The 23,348-nt window shown below is 37.6% G+C and overlaps 1 long non-coding RNA gene and 1 pseudogene across 14 annotated transcripts in view; one reads left to right on the top strand and one right to left on the bottom strand.

Annotated features, from left to right (window-relative positions):
* The window catches only part of LOC132013906 (uncharacterized), a 74,520-nt gene that overhangs the window by 32,920 nt on the left and 18,252 nt on the right, over window positions 1-23,348 (top strand). For 10 of the 14 annotated variants that reach the window (XR_009403146.1, XR_009403143.1, XR_009403141.1 and 7 more), the window contains 3 exons: window positions 12,464-12,601; window positions 13,868-14,027; window positions 16,283-16,450. This is a non-coding gene — a long non-coding RNA (uncharacterized LOC132013906). Of the gene's footprint in view, window positions 1-10,200; window positions 10,330-12,463; window positions 12,602-13,867; window positions 14,028-16,282; window positions 16,451-20,999; window positions 21,183-23,348 lie in introns of all 14 variants that reach the window. The other 4 variants (XR_009403153.1, XR_009403150.1, XR_009403145.1 and 1 more) reach the window with 3 other exon arrangements.
* LOC132013340 (large ribosomal subunit protein eL20-like) lies at window positions 3,032-3,522 on the bottom strand (annotated as a pseudogene).

Genomic DNA, 23,348 nt, shown 5'->3' with positions numbered 1-23,348 from the left:
TTTCATTTTTGATTTTATTTATTTGAGCTCTCTCTTTTTCTTGGTGAGTCTAGCTAAAGGTTTGTCGACCTGATCTGTCTTTTCAAAAAACTCCCAGTTTCTTTGATCTTTTCTATTTGTCTTTTTAGTCTCTATTTCATTTATTTTGAATCTTACTTTTATTATTTCTTTCCTTCTACAAACTTTGAATTTTGTTTATTCCTCTTTTTCTAGCTCCTTTAGTTGTAAGTTACATTGTTTATTTGAGATTTTTCTTGTTTCTTGACTTAGGCCTGTATTGCTACGAACTTCCCTCTTTTATTCACTTTTGCTGCATCCTATAGGTTTTGGTTTGGCATATTTCTGCTTTCATTTATCTTTAGATATTTTTTGATTTCTCCTTTGATTTCTTTGATGACCTGTTGGTTGTTCAGTAGCATGTTGTTTAATTTTCACATTTTTGTTGTTTTTCAAGTTTTTTTAGTTTCCTACCATTGTGGTTGAAAAGGATGCCTAATATGACTTCAGTCTTCTTGAGACTTGTCTTGTAGACTAATGTGACCTCTCCTGGAGAATGTCCCATCTGCTATTTAGAAAAATTTGTATTCTTCTGTTTTTGGAAAGAATGTTCCATATATGTCTTTTAATAAAGTCTGTCTAGTCTAGGTGTCATTTAAGGCTGATATTTTCTAAGATTATTTATTTATTTGAGAAAGAGACAGAGTGAGAGAGAACATGAACAGGGTGAGGGGCAGAGGGAGAAGCAGACTCCCTGCTGAGCAGGGAGCCTGATGCGGGGCTCAATCCTGGGACTCTGGGATCACAACCTGAGCAGAAGGCAGACACTTAACCAATGGAGACACCCAGGTCCCCCAAGGCTGATTTTTTTTATTGATTTTCTGTCTGGATGACCTATCTATTGATGTAGGTGGGGTGTTAAAATTTCCCACTCTTATTGTGTTGCTGTCAATTTCTTCCTTTAGGTCTGTTAATCTTTGCTTCATATATTTTAGTACTCCTATGTTGGGTTCATAGGTATTTATAAATGTTATATGTTCTTGCTGGATTGACCCCTTTATCATTATGCAATGTCTTTATCTTTTATTACATTTTTTGTTTTAAAGCCTATTTCATCTGAGGTAAGTATAACTACATCAGCTCTTTTTAAATCTCAATTTGTTTGCAATATCTTTTTCCACCCCTTCACTTTCAGTCTGTGTGTATGCTTCTGAAGTGAGTCCCTTGTAGGCAGCATATAGATGCATCTTGTTTTTTATCCATTCAGCTACTCTCTATATATTTTGATTAGAGAATTTAATCTGTTCACATTTAAAGTAATTATTGTGCATAGGTATGTATCTGTTGCCGTTTTGATAATTGCTTTCTGGCTGTTTTTGTAGTTCCTCTGTATTCATTTTCTTCTATTCCTCTCTTCCATTGTGGTTTGATGTCTTTCTTTTTGTTATGTTTAGATTTCTTTCTCATTTTCTTTTTTGTATTTACTATAAGTTTTTCCTTTCTGGTTCCATGAGGTTCTTATATAACATCCTAGTTACACAGTGGTATATTTTAAATTAATTACACTCAAATCTGAATATATTCTCAAAGTATATTTTTACCCCCATTTTATGTTTTTGATGTCACATTTACATCTTTTTATGTATCCCATCACTATTTATTGTAATTTTAGTTGACTTCACTACTTATTGTCTTTCAACCTTCATACTAGCTTTATAAATGACTAAATATGCCATCTTTACTATATATTTACCTTTTCCAGTGAGTTTTTTTTTTCTTTTGTATGTTTTTTTTTTCATTAATTAGTGCTATTTCTTTTTGGCTTGAAGAAGTCTCTTTAACATGTCTTCTAAGGCCAGTTTAGTGGTGATTAACTTTTTGCATATCTACAACAATATCCTTATATTCTGAATGATGACCTTGCCATGTAGAGTATTTTTACTTGGAAGTTTTTTCCTCTTTCAGTACTTTAACATATCATGCCACTTTCTTCTGGCCCACAAAATTTCTGCTGAAACATCTGCTGATAGCCTTAGGGGATCTACCTTGTGTGAAACAAGTTGCTCTGTTGTGCTGCTTTTAAGATTCTCTCTTTGTATTTAACTTTTGAGATTTTAACACGTGTCTTGCTGTGAATGTTTTGGCTGCAAAGGAATTATGGGCTTTCTGGATTTGGTAGTTTTTTTCCCTTTCCAGATTAAGGAAGTTTTTAAACATTATTTCTTCAGATAAATTTTCTGCCCCTTTCTCTCTCTTATCTCTTTTTGGGAGCCCTGTAATATGGATGTTATTCCACTTGATGTTGTTATTTTAGTCCTTTAAGGTATCTTCACTTAAAAAAAAATTTTTTTTTCTTCCTGCTCCGTCTGGGTAAGTTTCAGTGCTTTCTCTTCTAGCTCACTGATCAGTTTGTTTTATCTGGTCTGCTGTTGAACCTGTGGTATATTTTTTTAGCCCAGTTATTGTATTCTTTAGCTCTGTGACTTCTGTTTGGTACTTTCTTCTTATTATTATTTTTTAATCTATTTGTTAAAGCTCTGTGTTCATTTGCTCTTCTACTGAGTTTGGTGAGCATCCTTATGATCATTACTTTGAACTCTATCATGTAGATTACTTATCTGCACTTCACTAAGGTCTTTTTCTGAGTTTTTTTTTTTTTTTTTCCCTTGAAATTTCTTTTGGAACCCATTCCTCTGTCTCCTCACTTTGCCTCACTCTCTCTGCTTGTTTCTATATATTGGGTGAAACGGTTACCTCTCCCAGTCTTGAAATAGTGGTCTGGCGTAGACGTGATCTATGGGATCCTTCTGGGGTCTTCCTTTTCTTCCTCTTTCTCTTTTTCCTTTCTTTCCTCTTTCTTTCTTTCTTTCTTTCCTTCCTTCTTTCTTTCTTTCTCTCTTTCCTTCCTTCTTCCTTCCTTCCTTCTCTTTCTCTCTCCTATCCTCCCTCCCTCTCTCTTTCTCTCTCTCTCTCTTTCTTCTAGTTTTCCCAAGGAATGTATTTGCACATACCTGGGCACTGGAAGGCTCTACATCTAAAGGAAAGTTTTGGTTAAGTATGGCTTGTGGTAGCATTTTAGGACACAGTTGGTCAGTGGAAACTTGATCTTGGAGTCGTGGAACTGCTTGATTGCTGGTCAGTGGCACTTGCTGGCTGCAATCTCCTCCACCTTCATTATCTAGATTGTGCTGGGTGCCTGTGTCTCAGTAGCACTGGGTGACAACATTTGCAGTGTTCAGGTACCAGTATTCCTGGTATGTATTGTTGGTTCCACTGTGGGATTCATAGTATAGCCAAGTGCTGAAGTTCTTCATCTACAAGGGGGATTCCTCCAATACCTGTCCATAGTAGATACTTTCCCCTGAAGACTTCATCTTCTTTAGCAGAGACATGAAGTACTAGAAGCAGGACTTGGTGACATAATTAGGTGCAAATGTTTGCATGTGATAGAGGGGAAGAATGCAGAATTTGTGTGTGGGCAGACAGTACCAATCTGTACTCTTATAATGTGCTTGAGGCCTTCATGGCACACACTCTGCTCTTCCTGACATCCAAGAAAGGGAGCCCTTTACTGCCTTTACTGTGGGGCTTGAACACATGACCCTGAGATTAAGACCTGAGCTGAGATCAAGAGTTGGGTACTAAACCCACTGAGCCACTCAGGTACTCTGAGAGCCCTTTACATTCAATGAAATCTTTTATGGTATGGATACGTGTAGCTTTGAAGGAAGTAGATCTAATCCTTTAGTACGAAGTACTTGTAGACAGTCTGAACGAGGAAAAGGTAAGAGTTTCACCTTGTATAAATAATGCTGTACAGTGCATCTTATGATGTATGCTTTTATGTTAAAATGCTGGAAACTTGTTTAATTTGTACAGTCAAGTGCTCTTTGTTTTCCAGTTGTCTATATTCCTTTGGTATAGCTTGTGAGTTGGGGAAGGGTAGTGACAATTCTAGTTTTACTTAGAAGACTTGCAAGTGAATGCAGAACTCTCTCTGGGATAGTTATTTCTTACCATCCTCTGATCCTAGGTTGATGATGTGAAATGACTATTTTGATGTTTTATTCCATACATAACCACACTGTGTGCACATAAACAGATAAGAGTACATGAGTGCTGCCATTTCAGGCTATTCCTAATTATGTTTTTAACATTCCATAAGGGCCGAATTTGTAAATCAGTGAGTCCTTCGGTGCTAGGCATTAAATGTTGTTAATTAATATAATTGTCTAGTGTTTAGGTAAAATAAATTGATTATTTTTATTTCATTATTTTGTATTTTTTTTTTTAAGTAATCTCTACACCCAGTGTGGGGGTTGAACTCATGACCCTGAGATCAAGAGCTCATGTTCTACTAACTGAGCCAGCCAGGTGCCCCTCATTATCTGTGTATGTAGCACAAGTTTCTAACTATGAAAGACACTCAGGTATACTTATATAATAATAGCTTTAAGGCCCATTTTATCAACATGCACATGTTTTAAAGGGAATATTTCCATAATATTTTTAGCTTTCACAACTTTTTAAAGTCTTTCACAGAATATTATGATGTATTTGTCACATATTAGTTTTCTTCTTGATAGATGACATAATCAAAGGCATGGACTACTGAAAGAATTACAAGGCTATAGTCTTTATTTAATCCCCAAGGAAGGACTGGCTGCTCTTCAGATTCCCAGATGAATTGTCTCACAGCTTTTGGTGGAAAAAAAAAAAGGCAGCATGTAGAGTTTTAGTTATTAATTCTCCAGCTCCATGATTTTTTCTTGAGTTGACTAAATTAAGAGCATCTTCTGTAGAGGGTAACCCACAAGCTTTGTTAGGAAGGGGAACTGTGCATCTTGTATAGCTGTGTTTCCTAAGCATGAAACTGTAATAATTACTAATAGATATTGCTGAACTCAGTGACTGAGTGAAATAATGAATGGGAGGAATGGCTCCTAAGAGAGGTTAGCCAATGACAACTGGTGCTCTTTGCAAAGCCATGAATGGTGGACCTCCATATGGCCAGTGAACTGACACAATCTATGAGCACACCATGGCCCAACTGGTTCTCTTGGTGGGATTTTGCCTGTTTTGTTCACTTCACTCATTCTCCTCAGGCCAGCTTGAGACTAGGTCTGGTGCAGAAACCATCAGTTTCTATCTGTTCTTTTGCATCAGAAAAGGTTAGGAAGTGTGAATTGTGTTCAGATGGAATGAGTAAGTGGAAGGGGCTAAATGCCTTCCAGGTGGAGATGGGTTGGGTGTCCTAGCAAAGGTATTATGGGAATCAGCATTAGTATTGGATTTTATGCAGGACTTCCTCACTTTCAGCATCATTCTCTTGTCCCTTCGGCCCTTTACCTGAGAAAACTAGCATGCTGTCCCCAAAGAACTACTGTGACTTAATTCTGCCCCGAGCAATGCTGCCACCTGGCACTAATGAATGATGCACTCAACAGCCCAAGCAGTGCATTGGTCGGCAGGCTGAGAGCATATTTTGAGGTGATTGTTCCCTGTTCTGTGCTCTGTCTTCTGAAGGAGGGCCACAGGGACAAGTTTCTCTATGATCTCCGAACCAGGAAGAATTGTGTCCTCCCGAACAAATGGCATGTTCTTTGTTTTAGGGACACTCTGATCCATGTAATGAATCACATTTCCCTCTTCACGCAGCCTGTCTGAAAACTCAGATTCAAATTTATAGACCATTCTTGGCAAGTATAGAAGACTTCCTTGGAATAATTTTGTCTTTTAATTTCACTGAATTTTCCCTTAGGCTCATTTTGTACACCAATTTTAAATTTAGTTTATTTTATTGTTTCAGATTTTTTGTATGTTTAAAAACCAATTAAATCCTTTTGGGAAAAAAGAAATAAAAATAAAGACTAATATATTCATGCAACACCTTTACTTTAGTTTTTTGGTATCCCAGGTCTTAACTTTACACCTTTTTCCTCTAATCTCAGTATCGATCTACTACTTCTTAGGGGCATAATCCTTTCTGGATTTTTTTCCCCTTGTTTTTGTTTTGTTTTGTTTTGTTTTGTTTTAAATAGGAATTTAACTATTAAAAGTAAGTCATTGGGGCTCTTGGGTGGCTCAGTCGGTTAAGCGTCTTTCAGCTGGGTCATGATCCCAAGGTCAGGTTCCCTGCTCAGCAGGGAGCCTGCTTCACCCTCTTTCCCTCTGCCTTCTGTTTCCCCTACTTGTGCTCTCTCTCTCTCTCTGTCAAATAAATTAAAATCTTAAAAAAAAAAAAAAGAGTAAGGGGTTAGTAGCAATACCTACAGCTTTCTGACTATGTGAATTTAACTAGATTATTAGATTATTTAATCTTTTTCAATTATATAAGAAGAGTAATACTATTTATTTTTTGTGAATGTTGTGAGGGTTATACAAAATACTGCATTACCATACATAGTACCTTATTTGACACATAGTAGGCCTTTTGTTTAAAAGTTTTCTAAGTGGAGGGGTGCCTGGGTGGCTCAGTGGGTTAAGCCTCTGCCTTTGGCTCAGGTTATGATCTCAGGGTCCTGGGATGGAGCCCCACATCAGGCTGTCTGCTCAGCTGGGTGCCTGCTTCCTCTTTCTCTCTCTCTGCATGCCTGTGATCTCTCTCTCTGTCAAATAAATAAAAATAAAGTATTTTTTAAAAATTAAAATTAAAATAAATAAATAAATAAATAAAAATAAAAGTGTTCTAAGTGGGAAATGCACTGGATTTGCAGTGAAATCTCTTTTTTTCCCCCCACTCATTAGTTTATGATCTTGGGCAAATCATTTTACTTCTTTGGAGATTTTTCTCACATATAATTTTATGGCTTGGTTGAGAGAGCCCTTAGGATTCTAGCTATGCTATTCTTGGATTCTTAAGGTTGTCCTGAGTAACATGTGAGAATATGTCCTCAGTCTGTTCACAGTAGGAATGACATGAAAACATTCATCTGGGCATAGAGAGGTCTTGGTTAGAAGGGGATCCAGATCTGAAGCAGGAAATTAATAGGCTTATTGTGCTGGTCATTAATGTTCTTCACTGGTATCGGTTATGGTATTTGCAGAGGTAGTAGCATCTTCTGGAATACGCTGAGTTGTTAGTGATTATAGTTCTGAATTCAAGTGGATTTCAAAAGATGTGTTATTGTGGATGTTACTCTCTGTAGTGAATGGTTTATAACTGGCTGCTTGGCGAATACTTGGAGATGTAGCAGAGGAACCACGGGAGCTACTGCTTCTGGTCAATGACCATGATTGCTAATGATCACATTTGGTTCAGTCGTGGAGTCAATCACAACAAGTGTCTGCGTCCAAGATAAAGTTACCATTAAGGAAATATTGGGCAATAGGAGACCCCCCCAAAAAGAGGAAACTCATTTATCAAGAAGATAAAGGAAGGGTTTGTAGTAGATGTAGAAGAATAATCTACAGTGAAATGAAGCTACACTCATAGCCGTTCATGAAGATGCAGGGTATTTTCATTTTTCACAACATTTTTCACTGTGTGGTTTTAGCCAAGTTATTTATCTCTCAAAGCCTCAGTTTTCTCATATGTTAAAGGGATAGTGATTCTTACCTCATACGGTTGTTCTAAGGAGATAATGTAAGTGCTGAGATATGATAGTTATAGGTAACTGGTATTATCAAAACTATTAGTATTAATATAAACTACAAATTCACACTCAGCTTCAAGTTTTCGCTATCCCTAACCTAATAAAATATGCAGACTATAAGAATAAATGTAAAAACAAAGCATTTAGAGGGGTGCCTGGGTGGCTTGTTCAGTTGAACATCACAATCTTGGTTTTGGCTCAGGTTGTGATCCCATGGGTTATGGGATCGAGCCCTGTGTGGGACTTCATCCTCAGTGGGAGGTTGGCTTGAGGATTGTCTCCCTCTGCCCCTCTCCCCCTGCCCCTCTCCCCACTTTCTCTGTCTTTCTAAACTAAATAAATCTTTAAAAAAATTTAAATGATTGAATGATCAGAGTAGAGTGCATATGGAGAGAAAAAAGTTATAATAAATTTTTGAATCAATGCATTGTGTCCATTAGTTTTCATCCTATCGTTTTATCCCAGGGATCTTTCAAAAGGTAGCCATCTACTTGTGCTTTTGATTAATTTCATTCTTTCTACATGAAGTGGGATTATAAATTAAAGACACTAGTTTCTATAAATTTCCGTCATTATTTCATAGTCCCATTTTGCCTACTTCTTATGAGGTTTCTTTCTCTTGCTTTTCTGTGGGATAAATTTAAATTTGCTCACCTTGTTCAAAAAGAAAACATTATGACACTTAACTCTGAAAAAAAATCTCTACTTTGTAATCTAACTTTTTAAAAAATGGTAAAAAAATAAAAATAAAAAAAATAGCCAGAGTAAAGTGTTAAACAAAACAACAAAAACTCTGAACAAAGTGAGTGTTAAGATATGGCGGAATTATTGTTACAAAAACAGAGAAACCACTGAAAACTACTCTGGTTTTGTTTCAAGTATTTTCGTCTCAATGAGCTTCAACTTTTGCTTGGTCCACTGAAATTCACTGAATTCAGAGAAATGTTGAGATTTGAAAGGGTAACAATGGGTGGTAGTTACAGCCTCAGAACACAGCACCTGGGAGTGGTGGTTTTCTTGTGTTTCACTGTTTGAATCTTTCAAAAGAGAAGTGAAATTCTATAATCCAAAGTTCATTGATTTATTTTGTTTTGACCTGCATTTTCTTGTGCAATTTCTCAAAAATTAGTCTGTTTAGATTTGAAAACTGTATAGACAATTTTTTAGGCAGTATTTTCATAGCAAAGAAATTAGGACTGAAATCCAAGAACTTGGTTGCCTAACACTTAAAAATTAGGATAACTTTAATTCAGTTTTCAAAAAATGTTCCATAATTATTAATTTATTATTGAGTTAGATGCGCTAACTCTTTCAAGCAGTTTTACTGTGTTATTTTTTAAATTTAAAATTATTTTTAATTGTGGTAAAAAAAAAAAACACATGAAATTTGTCATCTTGACCATTTTGAGTTAACTGCAGTTGTGCTATAGATTCACATTGCTGTGCAGGAGCGTTCCAGAACTTTCTCATCTTGCAAAACTGAAACTCTATAATCATTAAACTAGAACTCCCCATTTTCTCATCCCCCAAACTCTGCTCCATTCAGTTTTGTTTTTTTTTTAAGATTTTACTTATTTATTTGATAAAGCAGAAGCAGGTGGAGGGGCAAGTAGAGGGAGAGGGGAGGAGAGGGAATGACAGGCTCCCCACTGAGCAAGGAGCCTGGTGCGGGGCTCGATTCCAGGACCCCAGGATCATGACCTGAGTGGACGGCAGACGCTTAATGGACTGAGTCACCCAGGCACCCCCAGTTTTTAAGTGAGGCATAAATGTTTTGTGATTATAATTTGATAAGGCCAGAGGTCATTTAGGTGGATTGCAAACTGTAGGGTATGGTGCTTTTACTTGAACATGTGGACAAATGGCAGGAAATGAATGTTCATAGTACTTTTATTAGTTGAACTATAGGCTACTACTTAATGGCACATTTGAAGTACTTGAAAAGTAGGCATCACTCATACTTTTGAGTAGTGAAGTTTACAATCCAAGTTCGAACCAAAACTGGAAGCAGGCAGCAAGTCCTGATAATAAATGAGAGTAACTTTTGAAATATAAAAATAATTGAGAAGTTATGGTATTATTTTCTGTTGTGATCTTTAGAAAGGCAAATATTCATTTCAGTATATTTTTGTCGAGGTACTACTAGCATGCCAAGGAATATGTTCACAGGTCCTGAGTTATCCCCTCCCTGGACTTTTCAAAGCTGTGCCTAAGGAGGCTGGTGTGGCCACAGTACAAGACAAACTCTAGAAGGAGGAAATGCTGAGATGTAGATAGTGATATCTCAGAGCCCTCATTTGCTTAACTGAAAGCATTTTTTAAATGTTCATGGAAGTGAATATGATAGAAGAGCTTTCAGTGCCAGAGAGAGTGAGGGCCCAACTGCCTGGTGAAGTTCTCCTCCACTTACTTAAAATGTCAAGGTGATGAGATACCATCTTACTGGCTACCCCCTGGCATCATCTTCATAGCCTCCATGTTCTAATATGATGGGCAAAATAAGGCAAGATGATGGTGATGATGATGATGATGGTGGTGGTGGTGGTGGTGGTGGTGATCCTGAGAACAGTGATCACCCAAACTCATGGATGTTCTATTCTTACCTCAGGTGTTTTGCCTCACATGTCTCAGATTTTGGAAAGTCAAGGCTCAATGATACTTTTTAAGCCTCTACAGGATTAAATGTATAGATCTTACAACCCAGAGCTGTTTAACACTTGCTTCTAGTGTGTTTCAGGTACATTTTTACATTAAACAAGTTTTTATGTGTCAATCTGGGAATGTAATTATCATTTATAAACTTGTTTCCTCACTAAAAATGTATTTTGAGTCCAAAACAAATAAATTAAAAATTTTAAGGAAATGATCCTTTTTAAGTAGGAAATTGTTTCAATTTGTTCTTGTAATTCTATATCAGCATTTCATAAAATATTTTAATTTGGTTTTGGAATGAAAGCTATAGCTTAATTTTAATAACGAGGAGAACGGTAAGGTAGCTAAAAAATGAACAGTATTACATATATTAATTTCTTGATACATATTGGTTGAATTAATTAAGTACAAAGTCATTTATATTTAGTTATTTGACTTTGAAATATAGGATAAGAGTTTTGTTTTATTTTTTTTAAAGATTTTATTTTTTTATCTGACAGACAGAGATCACAAGTAGGCAGAGAGGCAGGCAGAGAGAGAGAGGAGAAAGCAGGTTCCCCGAAGAGCAGAGAGCCCGATGTGGGGTTCCATCCCAGGAACCTGGGACCATGACCTGAGCCGAAGGCAGAGGCTTTAACCCACTGAACCACCCTGGTGCCCCTAGGATAAGAGTTTTTAAACTACAATTGAATTTTATAATAGTACTTACTTTTATATTAACATGAATTTTCACATCACTGAACTCACTTGTTTTGCCTCCTTTGGCTTTATTTGTATTTGGCCACTACTTATTCTGAGTAGAGGGGAAAGTTAACCTAAAGCTATAAATATTGTTCAGGCAATCTACAAATCCAAGGACAAATAATCATGTACAGTAGGTGTTAAAACTGCTTATGTAGTGATAAGCTACAGGACAATGTGATGGAGAGGAATAACTGGTTATAGTGAGTCATTTAACCAATTCTGGGTTGCTAACATGCTATGGAGAAGGTCTTTTTTTTTTTTTTTTTTAAATTTTAAGATTCTTCCTGTGGTGGAATATATAGAGATAAACTCGGTATTAATGATAGCATACTGGCATATGAGGGAAAACTATACGTTACATCTCTCATCTCGTTTCTTGCTGGAAATGATCAGCTGATTTGGCCTCCCCACCTGGGTTTTTTTCCTTTCTCAAAGTCCTATTTGATTCTTTCTCTCAGTTGGTGGGGATAGCTTTCCTGGTTAGAGGAAGACCGCCTTCAAGGAAAGAGAATATGGGTGGCTGCCCTCTTCTACTAGGACCTAAACTAGAGTTAACACAGCGAGCTCAATCTTTCACCCAAATGGTCATCTATACCCTGGAGACATTAAACAATGTGGAAAGGGCCCAGGGAAAACCAGAAATGGCCCCTGGTTAAAACCTGAGAGACCTTGTGGATATGTGTAAGGACACGCTAATAATTTCATCAGTATTTACCATTAATTGAATGTTTTCCATGTGCCAGGTGCTATATATATCACCTTGTTCAAACCCCTCAAAATCGTATAAGGTACAAGATACCTTATAAGATTTTCTGATTAATCTCATTTCAAGATTAGAAAAAAAAAAAAAGAGATTTAGAAAAAAAAAAAAACAACTGTGTTAAAACATATCCCTCAAGCTGATGCAGACAGTAAAACAGACCTAGAATTCACTCGAAGATTGTTAGACCCCAACACAAATATGTCAATTATTCTGCTAGTGTTCACTACCATGGTGGTGGGGATTCATTACAGACATGGTTACTACAGACATCGTTACTATTCTTTGTGTGACTGTTTAATCTAGTTCTTGCCAATTAGTTAAATTTAAAGTTCTTTACATTTCTCATTTGCTCTCCTTCCTTCTTCTTTTTCACCTCTGGTCATTTTCTTCCCACTTCTGATATCATCCCCAAGTTGGTAGCAAAGGCCACGATTCCTGCCCATTTTCTCCTCTTACCACAAGACCTGGATTAATTAGGACAAAGGAACCAAAAGTACGGTAGCCAGTCAGTTTCTCTTTCTGTGTGCTTTAGCCCAGCTCTCAGGATGAATTTAGATTACGCATACTCAAGGATATCCATGAGTAATAACTATAAGCTTTGTCATAGATAACTGTATTGGGTGTGTTTAAATGTACAACTCTGTTTTTCTATTATTATGTGATATTTCATGTTGACTTGTCAAACTGAAAAATACCCATATTGATTTTGCAGAAAGCTTCACATGTGAGATAAATGCACTCAAAGACTCCTCACAAGTAGCTCTTTGGAGCTTCAGATGTGAAATGGATCATTCCTCAATCTGTAATAGACCCTTCTGTGAAGCTCTTCAATCAAACCTGAGAATTCAAGGTGAAATTGAGGGGAGGATGGGAAACCCCTACAGGGGGATTTGAGTGGACTAGCGGAGAAAGGAACCGGGGTATTTGCTGCCTCTTTTTCCAGTTTTTTTTTTTTCTTTCTTTCTTGAGCATAGGAAGCCTGTCAATCATTGTGTGACCTTACACGCTGTATAGGTATAATACCTGGGCACAAGGAGACAGCCATAGAGGTGCTCACAGAGCTGTTGTCATACATGCCTTTGATTTCGTTCTGCTTGTCATTTTTTTCCTAACAATTTTCAGGTTATTTTTAAAGTGGCTATTTTTTTTTTTTAAAGATTTTTAATGTATTTGACAGAGAGAGATCACAAGTAGGCAGAAAGGCAGGCAGAGAGAGAGGGGAGGAAGCAGGTTCTCCACGGAGCAGAGAGCCCAATGCAGGGCTGGATTACAGGACCCTGGGATCATGACTTGAGCCGAAAGCAGAGGCTTTAACCCATTGAGCCACCCAGGTGCCTCAAAGTGGCTATTTTATTCAGATTTATTATATAGGATTTCTCTTTCCACCAAATCATTTCTATTGTTATATTTGATAGAGCAAAATTGTTATTTTTGTGAAAAGCATACATAATCTTTTAAAAAATTAGTGACATATAATAACTACTTTAGTTAGAAAGAATTGTCATATTTTGTTAAGTAGTGATCCTGGTAAGTGCATCTTATTTAAGAATCATGTTTATAGATCATGTAATGACTTTCAATTAGTTTGTTCCCAGTAAAGCAGTAAAAGTTACCTCTTGTAAGGAAAACAGCATCTTCTGAAATTGTTTTGGTGTCACATTTTTAAATTTATTTGGGTGCACATTTTTCGTTGGACATTTCTAGGTTAATTAAAAAAAAAACTCAAGGATTTTCAATGGGCTATTTAGTTTGGGGGAGCAGTGAATCCTTGACACCAAACTAAGTAATAAAAACTATGCTTTGGAATTTATGCTTAAATACCAAATGTTTGATAATAGTTTTTGATGCTCAAGCTGCTACGAAATGATTGCTATCCCCTCGCTGTGTTGTAATTTTTCCTAAGCCATGGAAACGGTGTTGTTTGTAAAGCTCGCATATTAGTATAATCTTAAGAGCATATTAATTGCCCAGGAGGTTTATGTATTTGTTCTGCACATGTGATTAAAGATCACGGCAGCTTATACGGCATAATTTTAGAGATGGAGAAAATGACTATTGTAATACTTGCTACTCTCAGTTTCCTCTACAGCAATGCCCTTACACCTTTCTTTTTCAGGCATTTTGTAGCATCCTAAACAGAAAGATATTGAAGGGAGCTGATTCTGCTTTGATCCTTGTGCTTGTTGTCAAAGCGCTTGGGATTGAAGAGACTGTTGGCTACAATTGACTGTGACAATTAGGAGATGATCAGAGCCCTAGAGTGGAGCACTTAAAGGGTAATTTACATGTCAGTTTGTCGAATAAAAAAAAAAGATATTCAGCTAAGATTTTTTTTTTTTTTTTTTTTTTTTTCCCCTCAGAGCCTTGTAAACTGCAATTTGTGCTCTGGTAAGAAAAACCTGGCAGAGGAGTTAGGATAGCCATTACCATTTGAAAAGAAGCAATCATAAGGCCGCTGCTGAGCCCTTTGTCCACTAAAAATGCTGATTTGCAGGCAGTGAGTGAAAAAAGTGGAACCATCACTAAATAAAACCTTGAGCTAGGTAACAACCCCCCCCCCCCCCCGCCACCCCCACCCTTGCTGGCTTTTTAAATGTTGGTTAAAGGTGTTTTTTAAAAACGTATCTTAAATCCAATACTTACTATCATTATAACATTGTTATTGGTCATGAATGTCCTTTCCTAAAAGAAATAATATAAAGGATGCATTGAGGAAGTGGTAGGTGGAAGAGAGGCCAACAGTGAATTCAGAGGCTGATGCTGGTTATCAGTTGTATCTTACTCTGGTGCTTTATACAGCATCACGATTTTCCACCAGTCAGTCCTTTACCCTCTATTTTCCCCCTACTCTACCCTATCACTGTGCTCCCGGGTTTCCCATTTGTATTTATACTTCGATTTTAAAGTGGGAACTGTATTTCTAAACTTCACATATTTTAACTATTTGGGTGCACTTGGCTAAAAATATAAAGCACTTTCCGTCATGATTTGCTCTTCATATGTGGTCATCTGTATACTTTTCTGTTAGGTATCCATATACAGAAGTTAAAAAAAAAAAAAAAAGCCAGAAAGCAAAAAGAAGACAATTGCCAGTAAATATATGGAGATAGCAGTCACACATCATCTATTTGCCAAAAAGAATAAGAAAAATCAGTTATTTCAAGAATTTTTGAGTCCCCTACCTGGAAATCATCGATAATAATAAACATGTAGTTGCAAGCTTTTCATATGGAAAATTACCTAAAAAATAAGTTAGTGTATCAACACAATCATCCTGTCCAGACATACGCAAGTTTGGTGTGAGTATCTAATTCAGAGATACATGTTAACTTTCAATGGCAGATACATTTTATATTGTATTTTTTGGATACTTGGCTATGGTGACAGGCATTTCCAGAAAGGCAGCAGGTTAGAAATGTCTTTATCAACACCAGCTTTACTGATGAGAGCTAAGAGTTTGCGTGGTCTCCAAAAGCCAGATTTTGCTGCACCTGGATACTGTGTGTTGGGTTTTCAGGCACCCTTCCATTAAAGACATTCACACTTCCAGGTAAGAGGGCTCTATTTCTCATTTGTATCTTTTTTTTTTTTTTAAGATTTTATTTATTTGACAGAGAGAGATCACAAGTAGGCAGAGAGGCAGCAGAAAGAGAGAGAGGAGAGAGAAGGAAGCAGGCTCCCTGCCGAGCAGAGAGTCCGATGCGGGACTCGATCCCAGGACACTGAGATCATGACCTGAACTGAAGGCAGAGGTTTAACCCACTGAGCCACCCAGGCGCCCCTATTTCTCATTTATATCTAATACCTTAACAACAACAACATTTTTTTCAAGGGATGCCTTATGAAAGGACTTGCTGGGACGCCTGGGTGGCTCAGTTGGTTAAGCAGCTGCCTTCAGCTCAGGTCATGATCCCAGCATCCTGGGATTGAGTCCCGCGTCGGGCGCTTTTCCCGCCGCCTCTGCCGCCTCCCCCGCCGCCTCTGCCTTCCACTCTGTCTGCCTGTGCTTGCCCCCCCCCCCCCCCCCCCTAAAAAATAAAAAAAAACTTTAAAAAAAAAAAAAAAAGAAAGGACTTGCTTTCTACTTGTGGGGATTTCTGAAAATCACAATAGTCAGTGGGGCGCTGGTTGAGAGAAGTCAGTAATTCACAGATACTGACACCTCCTCTGACTGCTTTACAGGAAGGCCCTGAACTTCTTTATAAAGTTTTTTAACTCTAGTTTTCCTTCCTTGCACGCCCCTCTTGCAAAGAAGAATACAAGAGCCAGGGAAAAAATAACAATGACTAGGTTAGTAAGTGCTAAGAGGATAATGAGACAGGGAGTCAGAGAAGGTCTGGGCTTCCTTAGCATGTGTCTGCAGAATGCAGGCAATGGTAAATCTGTATCAAAAATCAGGCACAGCAGGAGGTGTTCGTCTCCCAGGTAATGGGTAAATGATGAGCAGATGAGCCATCCTTGTATCGATTTAAGCATTTTTGTTCCAGCCAGTCACAATTAACTTTGATTTGTTTTTACTTTCCTCTTATAGGTTTGCATTTAAAACACTCTTGGAGAACTAATTGTATAAAATTCTGGTAACTGCACATTCACTTTTTAGAGAGGTAATGAGCGAGTGAATGAAAAGGCAGGGATTATTTGCCATTCTAAGAGCCGGGATTGTCAGAACATTTCTACTTGACTGAAATTGTTTTGGAAGGTGAGCTGGAACAAGAATCCTGCAAATAAAATGAGGTGACTCTGCATGTGGTTTTGGGATGTTTCTCTTCATCAAAGAATTCTGTAGAACCGCTCTGGGACTTAAGTTGATTTAGATTTTATTTATGAAAGAATATTTAGGTGAATCCTATGAAAACATCTTAAAGTACACATATTTGACTCTTAACAAGTAAGTGGCAGTTTTTTGAAGGCTCATTTGGTATTATTTGAAAAGAGTTTCCCTATTACTATCACAGTGTTTTTTCACTCTACAAATTGCCATGTTGTGACAAAATAAATTATTGAAATGCTTTGAAAAGTTTTTAGAAATGTGCCCAAGGAAACAATATGTAAATTGTTAAAGTTAATTCACATGTCAGTTTATTGAAATGTTGCTGCTACTGAGAACTCCAAGAACCTTTAGCACAACATTCCAGAACATTTGCAGTTTTATTTTAATGAGTAGCTCTTTCTTTGTATGTGCTTGGAGGTGGCAATAGAGTTGCCAGATATAGCAAATAAAAGTAAAGCATTCTTAATTAAATTTGAATTTCTGATCAATAGTGAATATTTGTTCATATAAACATGTCCCGTGCCATGTTCACTTTTTATCAGGGAACCCTAGGTGGCACTCTGATTGGGTAGAAATTGCAACCGCGCATTGAATGGACAATCTAATTATTTATAAATTATAAATTGTCACTTATAAATCATCTTACCTTTCACTGTCAGATTAGATAGGGCAATGAGCTTACCCCCTTCAAATAGAAGCCAAATGCTTTTTAACTCATTAATGCTGAGTTTAATTTCCCCCATCACGTTCCCTGCATAAGCTGTGACTCGTCATTTCAAGTATATAGTAATTTCTGCCTGACTAATATAATGGAGATTTCAGAGGTGGTGGCAGAGGAGTCTGGCTTACCCATACTGATCAGGCTCTGACTGGAGTGTTTCCTGGTTATGGGGATAGAGAACTGAATGAGGCATTGAGAATATATTATCTTTGTGAAGCCACATCTTTCTTTGGTGGCAATATTATGACTACATAGGTAACCAAGTTGGAAACCCCTGCAATTCAGATCCCAGTTGGAGCTTCTGGGAAAGTAAAGATTCTGTGTCCCTACACTTTTATTTTATTGCACTGAACTTTGTTCATCATAATCTACTTGCTATGAAAGAACCTAAGCTAGAACTTAGAGAAAAGTATGTATCTGATGTATCTTTGAAACCAGTGTTCGAGTCTCTCAATAGTTTGAGCTGCTATCACAAAGTATCATAGACTGTGTGGATAAACAACAGAAATTTATTTTTGATGGTTCTGGAAGCTGGACGTCTGAGATCAGAGTCCTGACATGGCCAGGGTATAGCAAGAGCCCTCTTTCACATTGCAAATGGCCATCTTCTTTTGTCCTCATGTGGGGGAGAGCAGGGGACTCTGATCTCTTCAGTCCCTGACAAGGGCACTAATCCTGTTAGGGAGCACTCTACCCTCATGACCTAATTGTCATCTCCTAAAGGCCGTACCTCCTAATACGTATCATCACATTAAACATTAAGGTTTCAACATATGAATTTGGCAAGGGAACACAAACATTCAGTCTGTAACAATTTTTCCCTGTCTTGGCGCTTTTTATGGTCTGTCAGAAAGACTATTTGTGCAGAAAAGTTTTAGGGTCCTGTTTCTCATCCTCTAGGCCCCCTTCCAGTTTCAGCAGTAGCTTCAGGAATGGTTCTTCACAAGCCCAGGCCTCCAGAGTATTGTTTGAGTCTTCCTAATTTCTGTCTCAGAGCCTTTTCCAGAACTGGAGAAGCCTGCTCAATGCTTCCTCAAGGTTGGCATGGAAATGTGGGAGATAGTTAACACCATCAAGGGCAGCCCTCAACGGATGGGAGGCAGGAGCTTGTGGACAAACATTTCAACCACTTACCGTTTAGATAGGTAGATCTGAGAAGCACTCAGCACGGTTATGTAGGTATCTATCTTATGCAGGGATCTTATGTAGATTGTTTGGATTTTCCACCAAGCCTTCTTCATTCTGTACATTTTCTTCAGCCTGTTTCTAGGGGTAACCAACATGCATCCAGTTCCTCATCTCAGGCTCTGTTTTAGGGTAACTCCAACACCCCGATGCTATCTTCTTCCCAGCACCATGGCCCTCTCCTAGCTCTGAGTCTGGATGCTTTGCTTCCTTTGGTTCCACCGAAGTTTACTTTTCTTATTATCAGAGGAAGACCATTCTGCTGATGTCCCTGCTATTAAAACAGAGTCCTATTGCTTTAAAAGCACATCATGCACATCCCCATCACCTAACCTCCATTACTTTTTATTTGGACACATACTCCATGTGAGGGTACATGCTAAAGGATACATGAATAATGTTTTATTTAGTCCTCAACGTATCACCAAGAAAGAATCAACATTTCTATTTCATAGACGAAGAAATTGAGACTCAGAAGGACTAAGGGATTTCCTTCAAGACCATGAAGCTAGTGAGTGGTAGGATAAGCATTGACTTCTGACCTGACTCCAAAGCCCATTTTTTAAGCTACTATTCTATAGAAACTACCATATAAAGCTCTTAGAAATTAACATTTCTTTGACAAATTCTAGTATGAACAGCTAAAGAGATGATTGGGTAGGGAGTAGGGACCAGAACTGGTTTATATCAAAGAAGGCAATTTTTTTTTTTTTTTAAGCTCTTGTTTTAGAGCACCTGGGGGGCACAGACAGTTAAGTCTCTGACTCTTGTTTTTGGCTTAGGTCATGATTTCAGGGTGGTGAGATCAAGTGCCACCTTGGGCTATGCATTAAGAAAAAATAGGAAGATTTTGGTTACTAGGTTTGGTCACAATGTTTGTGCTGTTGGTGACATTCCTGCAGTCTGCTTTATGGTTGTTTAAGTGGTCAATCCCCCTCTCTTTTGGCTTTATATGAAGGCAAGAAGGAAAGACCAAGATCATAGTTTTTTTTTTTTTAATTTTTTAAAAAAGACTGTATTTATTTGAGAGAAAGAGGGAGAGAGAAAGAGGAGAGGGACAAGTATATTCTACACGGAGTGGGGACCCTAATATGGGGCTCGATCCCATAACCCTGAGATCATGACCTGAGCTAAAATCAAGAGTCAGAAGCCACCCAGCTGTCTGTCAAGATAATAAGTTTTGTTCATGAAATATAGTAGTGATAAATTTTCATACACACACACACACACACACACACACACACACACAAAGGCAAAAAATGCTTCCTCTATCAACTTACAGTTGAGCAAAAATTTGAAGTTTTGGTTTTTATTATGAGACCTGGAGCTCTATGAATCTATGTCTGTTCTGGCTCGTGGTATCTTACACATGGTAGGCCTTGATAAATATACACTGAATGAATTAACTGGAGTCTTGTGGAATATAATTTAAATTGACTTCAGTAAGTTCAAACTTTTAGTGATCTGCTTTACTAAACAATTGACTTTAGCATCTTTTAAGATGTGTTATTTGAAAAAGGTTAAAATTTTAACAGTCATATAATTTAAGACATTGTCTGGGACAATGTAATAACATGGTCCTCAATGAAATATGGTGACTTCAGTTAATTTAAATCTACTGGAGGCAAAGAGAAGTGGAAAGATTTCATCTGTAGGCACATGATTAGAGCGGTATGGGCATGCAAGAGTTCAATGGTCAAATAGAGTAAACATGTGCCTTTGTGGAGACAGGGAGGGGCTACTCAGAACAGCCACAACTGTTCTCCATTTAGAAAAGGGTGGAAGAGTTACTAGTCCTCCTTTACAACTTAGGTTGGGAGGAATGTTTCCTTGGCAGCTTTCCTCTGCCTGACTCTCCCAATCTTCTCAAAGTTTAACATATTTCATAAATATTAAAATTTTGACCTTCTTACAAACTGACTGCATTTTGGGATCAGTTCTATAAACCTATCATCTTTATCCTATTATATCCCTTGATGTAGAGGTAGGGGTTTACCCATGCAAATCTTCCTGAATTTCTATTGGTAGAATTTCAAATTCTCTTCAAATTGCCATGTAGTGAGGAATCCAACTATATGGCAGTTTCTAAAAACTTCATGAGGTTGTTAGCTTAGAACAAGAGAAGGGATATTCGTATGCAATTTCTGTTTGTGCTTGTTAGTAACTGTTAGTTTCTTGTGGCAACTATAGTAACTGGTAGACCCTCAAGACTGAAAGTGGAGATTACCACCATCTCAGAGCCATCTCTACTGGCAGCATTAGCTATACCAATGAAAAATAACATACTTAATCTTCCTATAGTTACTAATGGAAGCTATCTAACAAGCAAAAGTAGATTTTGTATATTAGATTGCAGACTATAAAAGAGAAGTCTAGTGTTCTGCCATTCAACATGCGGGGAATACTTTCAGATTCCATAGAAACTAAAGGAACCTCAACATGTGTACAAATGTTTAAAATTCTATTCAATTATATAATTGAGTACTCAAATATATAATTATATATTATAATATATATTATTATATAATATATATATAATAATTATATAATACATATAAATTTTTTTTTAAGTAAGCCCTAGGCCCAAGGTGGGGATTGAAGTCATGACTCCAAGATCAAGAATTGCATGCTCTACTGACTAGCCAGGTGATCCCAAAGGATAGTTTTGAAGCTTTTGTACAGCAGAACCAAACTTCTCCTTGCCTACAGGTTAAATTATTTTGATTGGCTGAATTGTAGTGGATTATTTAAAATGTAAGTAACAGAAAATAATATGTTTAGTTATGTACCAATTACTATATCTAAACGCTAATTAAGATTAGGATATTCGAGGGGCACCTAGGTGGCTCAGTTGTCTAATTGTCTGCCTTTGGCTCAGGTCATGATCCCAGGGTCCTGGGATCAAGCCCTGTGTTGGCTCCCTGCTCAGTGGGGAGTCTATTTCTCCCTCTTCCTCTGACCCTTCCTGCTTGTGTGCTCTCTCTATTTTTCTCTCTCAAATAAGTAAATAAAATCTTTAAAAAAAAAAAGGATTAGGATATAGGGGCCTCTGGGTGGCTCAGTGGGTTAAAGCCTCTGCCTTTGGTTCAGGTCATGATCTCAGGGTCCTGGGATAGAGCCCTGCATCAGGCTTTCTGCTTGGCGGGAAGCCTGCTTCCTCCTCTCTCTCTCTGTCTGCCTCTCTGCCTACTTGTGATCTCTGTCAAATAAATGGATAAAACCTTAAAAAAAAATAAAGATTAGGATATATGAATCAGTGTGGCTGAATGTGAATAAACAAATATTACATAATAGACCCAGGTAGGAAAATTAGACTCATACACACCTTTATGTAACTAATGTTCACAGTGGGAAGCACACTCCATCCAGAATATTTCTTAGACCAAACTTAGGAAAGTCCAGAGCATCTTGTCTCAAAGTGCCTAAAGCCATATCTGACATTCAGTATCTCTATATTTAAATTGTTCTTAGGTTAATAGCACCCAACCGATGTAAAGGCATTAGATAAATATCATAGATGGTAAAGCTGTATATAAGAACTAAGAACTATTCAGTATCATCATTGGGTAGACATTTGTGAATTTTACTGATGGAAGCTTTCCCTTCTCTGTACTTATGCCAAGCATTATTTGCTTCAGAACTTTTTGATTCTTGGAATTTAAACGTCTGATGAACCCATACCCTTTCACAGCAAAAAGAAACATGTTTTCTTCTACACATCTACTACCTATAATGGGTGGCAGAGTTGGGACCACTGCCAGAAGTTAGGGATAGAAGAGATGAACCATGGACCTCCACCAGTTACTATGTAGATACCAGTGAGCATTTTGGGAAGTAGCTTAATCGGCTTGTGGGATCGCCATGCTTTATCACCTTTAAACTTAGGACTCAGGAAAACTGCTTCAACTTTGTTAAGTAAAGATAGCTTTACTTGGGAATATTGGCTGTTCTATTTAGAAGATGCCAAGAAGATAATAGTGGACTGTAATGAACTTCTAGCTCTAAAAAGCTCGGACCTTTTACTACCTTGCAAGTCAGTGTTGACTTTGATATAGGAAAGCTCTCTAGTTCTTCCTTAAATGAGTCATCTGTGGCATGGTTAGGATTACAAAGTGAGTGTTTTGTCCCTGGATCTCTTCGGTCTCAAGCCAGATCAACATCCTTGGTCCCTATATTTAAGGTATTCTTTGGTTAACAGCATCCTTACATAACTTCTGCTTGTTACCAGGGACCTGATATATTATCACATAATTAACTTACTGACTAATAGCTTAGTTAGCTTAAAGAGGTGCTGGCTTTATAGCTAGGCAACAATTTAGGAACTGGAACTGGCAGAATCTAGTTTATTAATTTTTTTTTTTTTTTAGATTTTATTTATTTGTCAGAGAGAGAGAGGGAGAGTGAGCGAGCACAGGCAGACAGAATGGCAGGCAGAGGCAGAGGGAGAAGCAGGCTCCCTGCCGAGCAAGGAACCCGATGTGGGACTCCATCCCAGGATGCTGGGATCATGACCTGAGCCGAAGGCAGCTGCTTAACCAACTGAGCCACCCAGGCGTCCCTAGTTTATTAATTTTTATATCATTATACAATGATTTTCTAAGTGTGATATTCTCTGAACTCTGTATTAATAATATGATAATATAATACTTAGCGAATAGGTGACCAATAACTTAGTCCACTGTCATCAAACACTGCAAGATTTGCAAACAAAATGGTCTGGTAGAATAAAGCAGACCTCAGGAAATACAATTTCCCAGCAATCTAGTTAGGTGAAGTTGCATAGTTCTATTACTTCTCAGATCTCCTTTCCCTAATATTTTAAGTAAATGGAAACAAATGATCTCTTATTTTTTCCCCCAGTTCTATGTCCTATGCATTTGCTGAATGATTATTAAGAACATCATGACATCATATATACAG

This window comes from Mustela nigripes, chromosome 3, assembly GCF_022355385.1.
Source record: "Mustela nigripes isolate SB6536 chromosome 3, MUSNIG.SB6536, whole genome shotgun sequence".
NCBI classification, from domain to species: Eukaryota; Metazoa; Chordata; class Mammalia; order Carnivora; family Mustelidae; genus Mustela; species Mustela nigripes.
The sequence above is the reverse complement of the archived record's forward strand: the minus strand, read 5'-3'. Positions and strand labels throughout refer to the sequence as shown.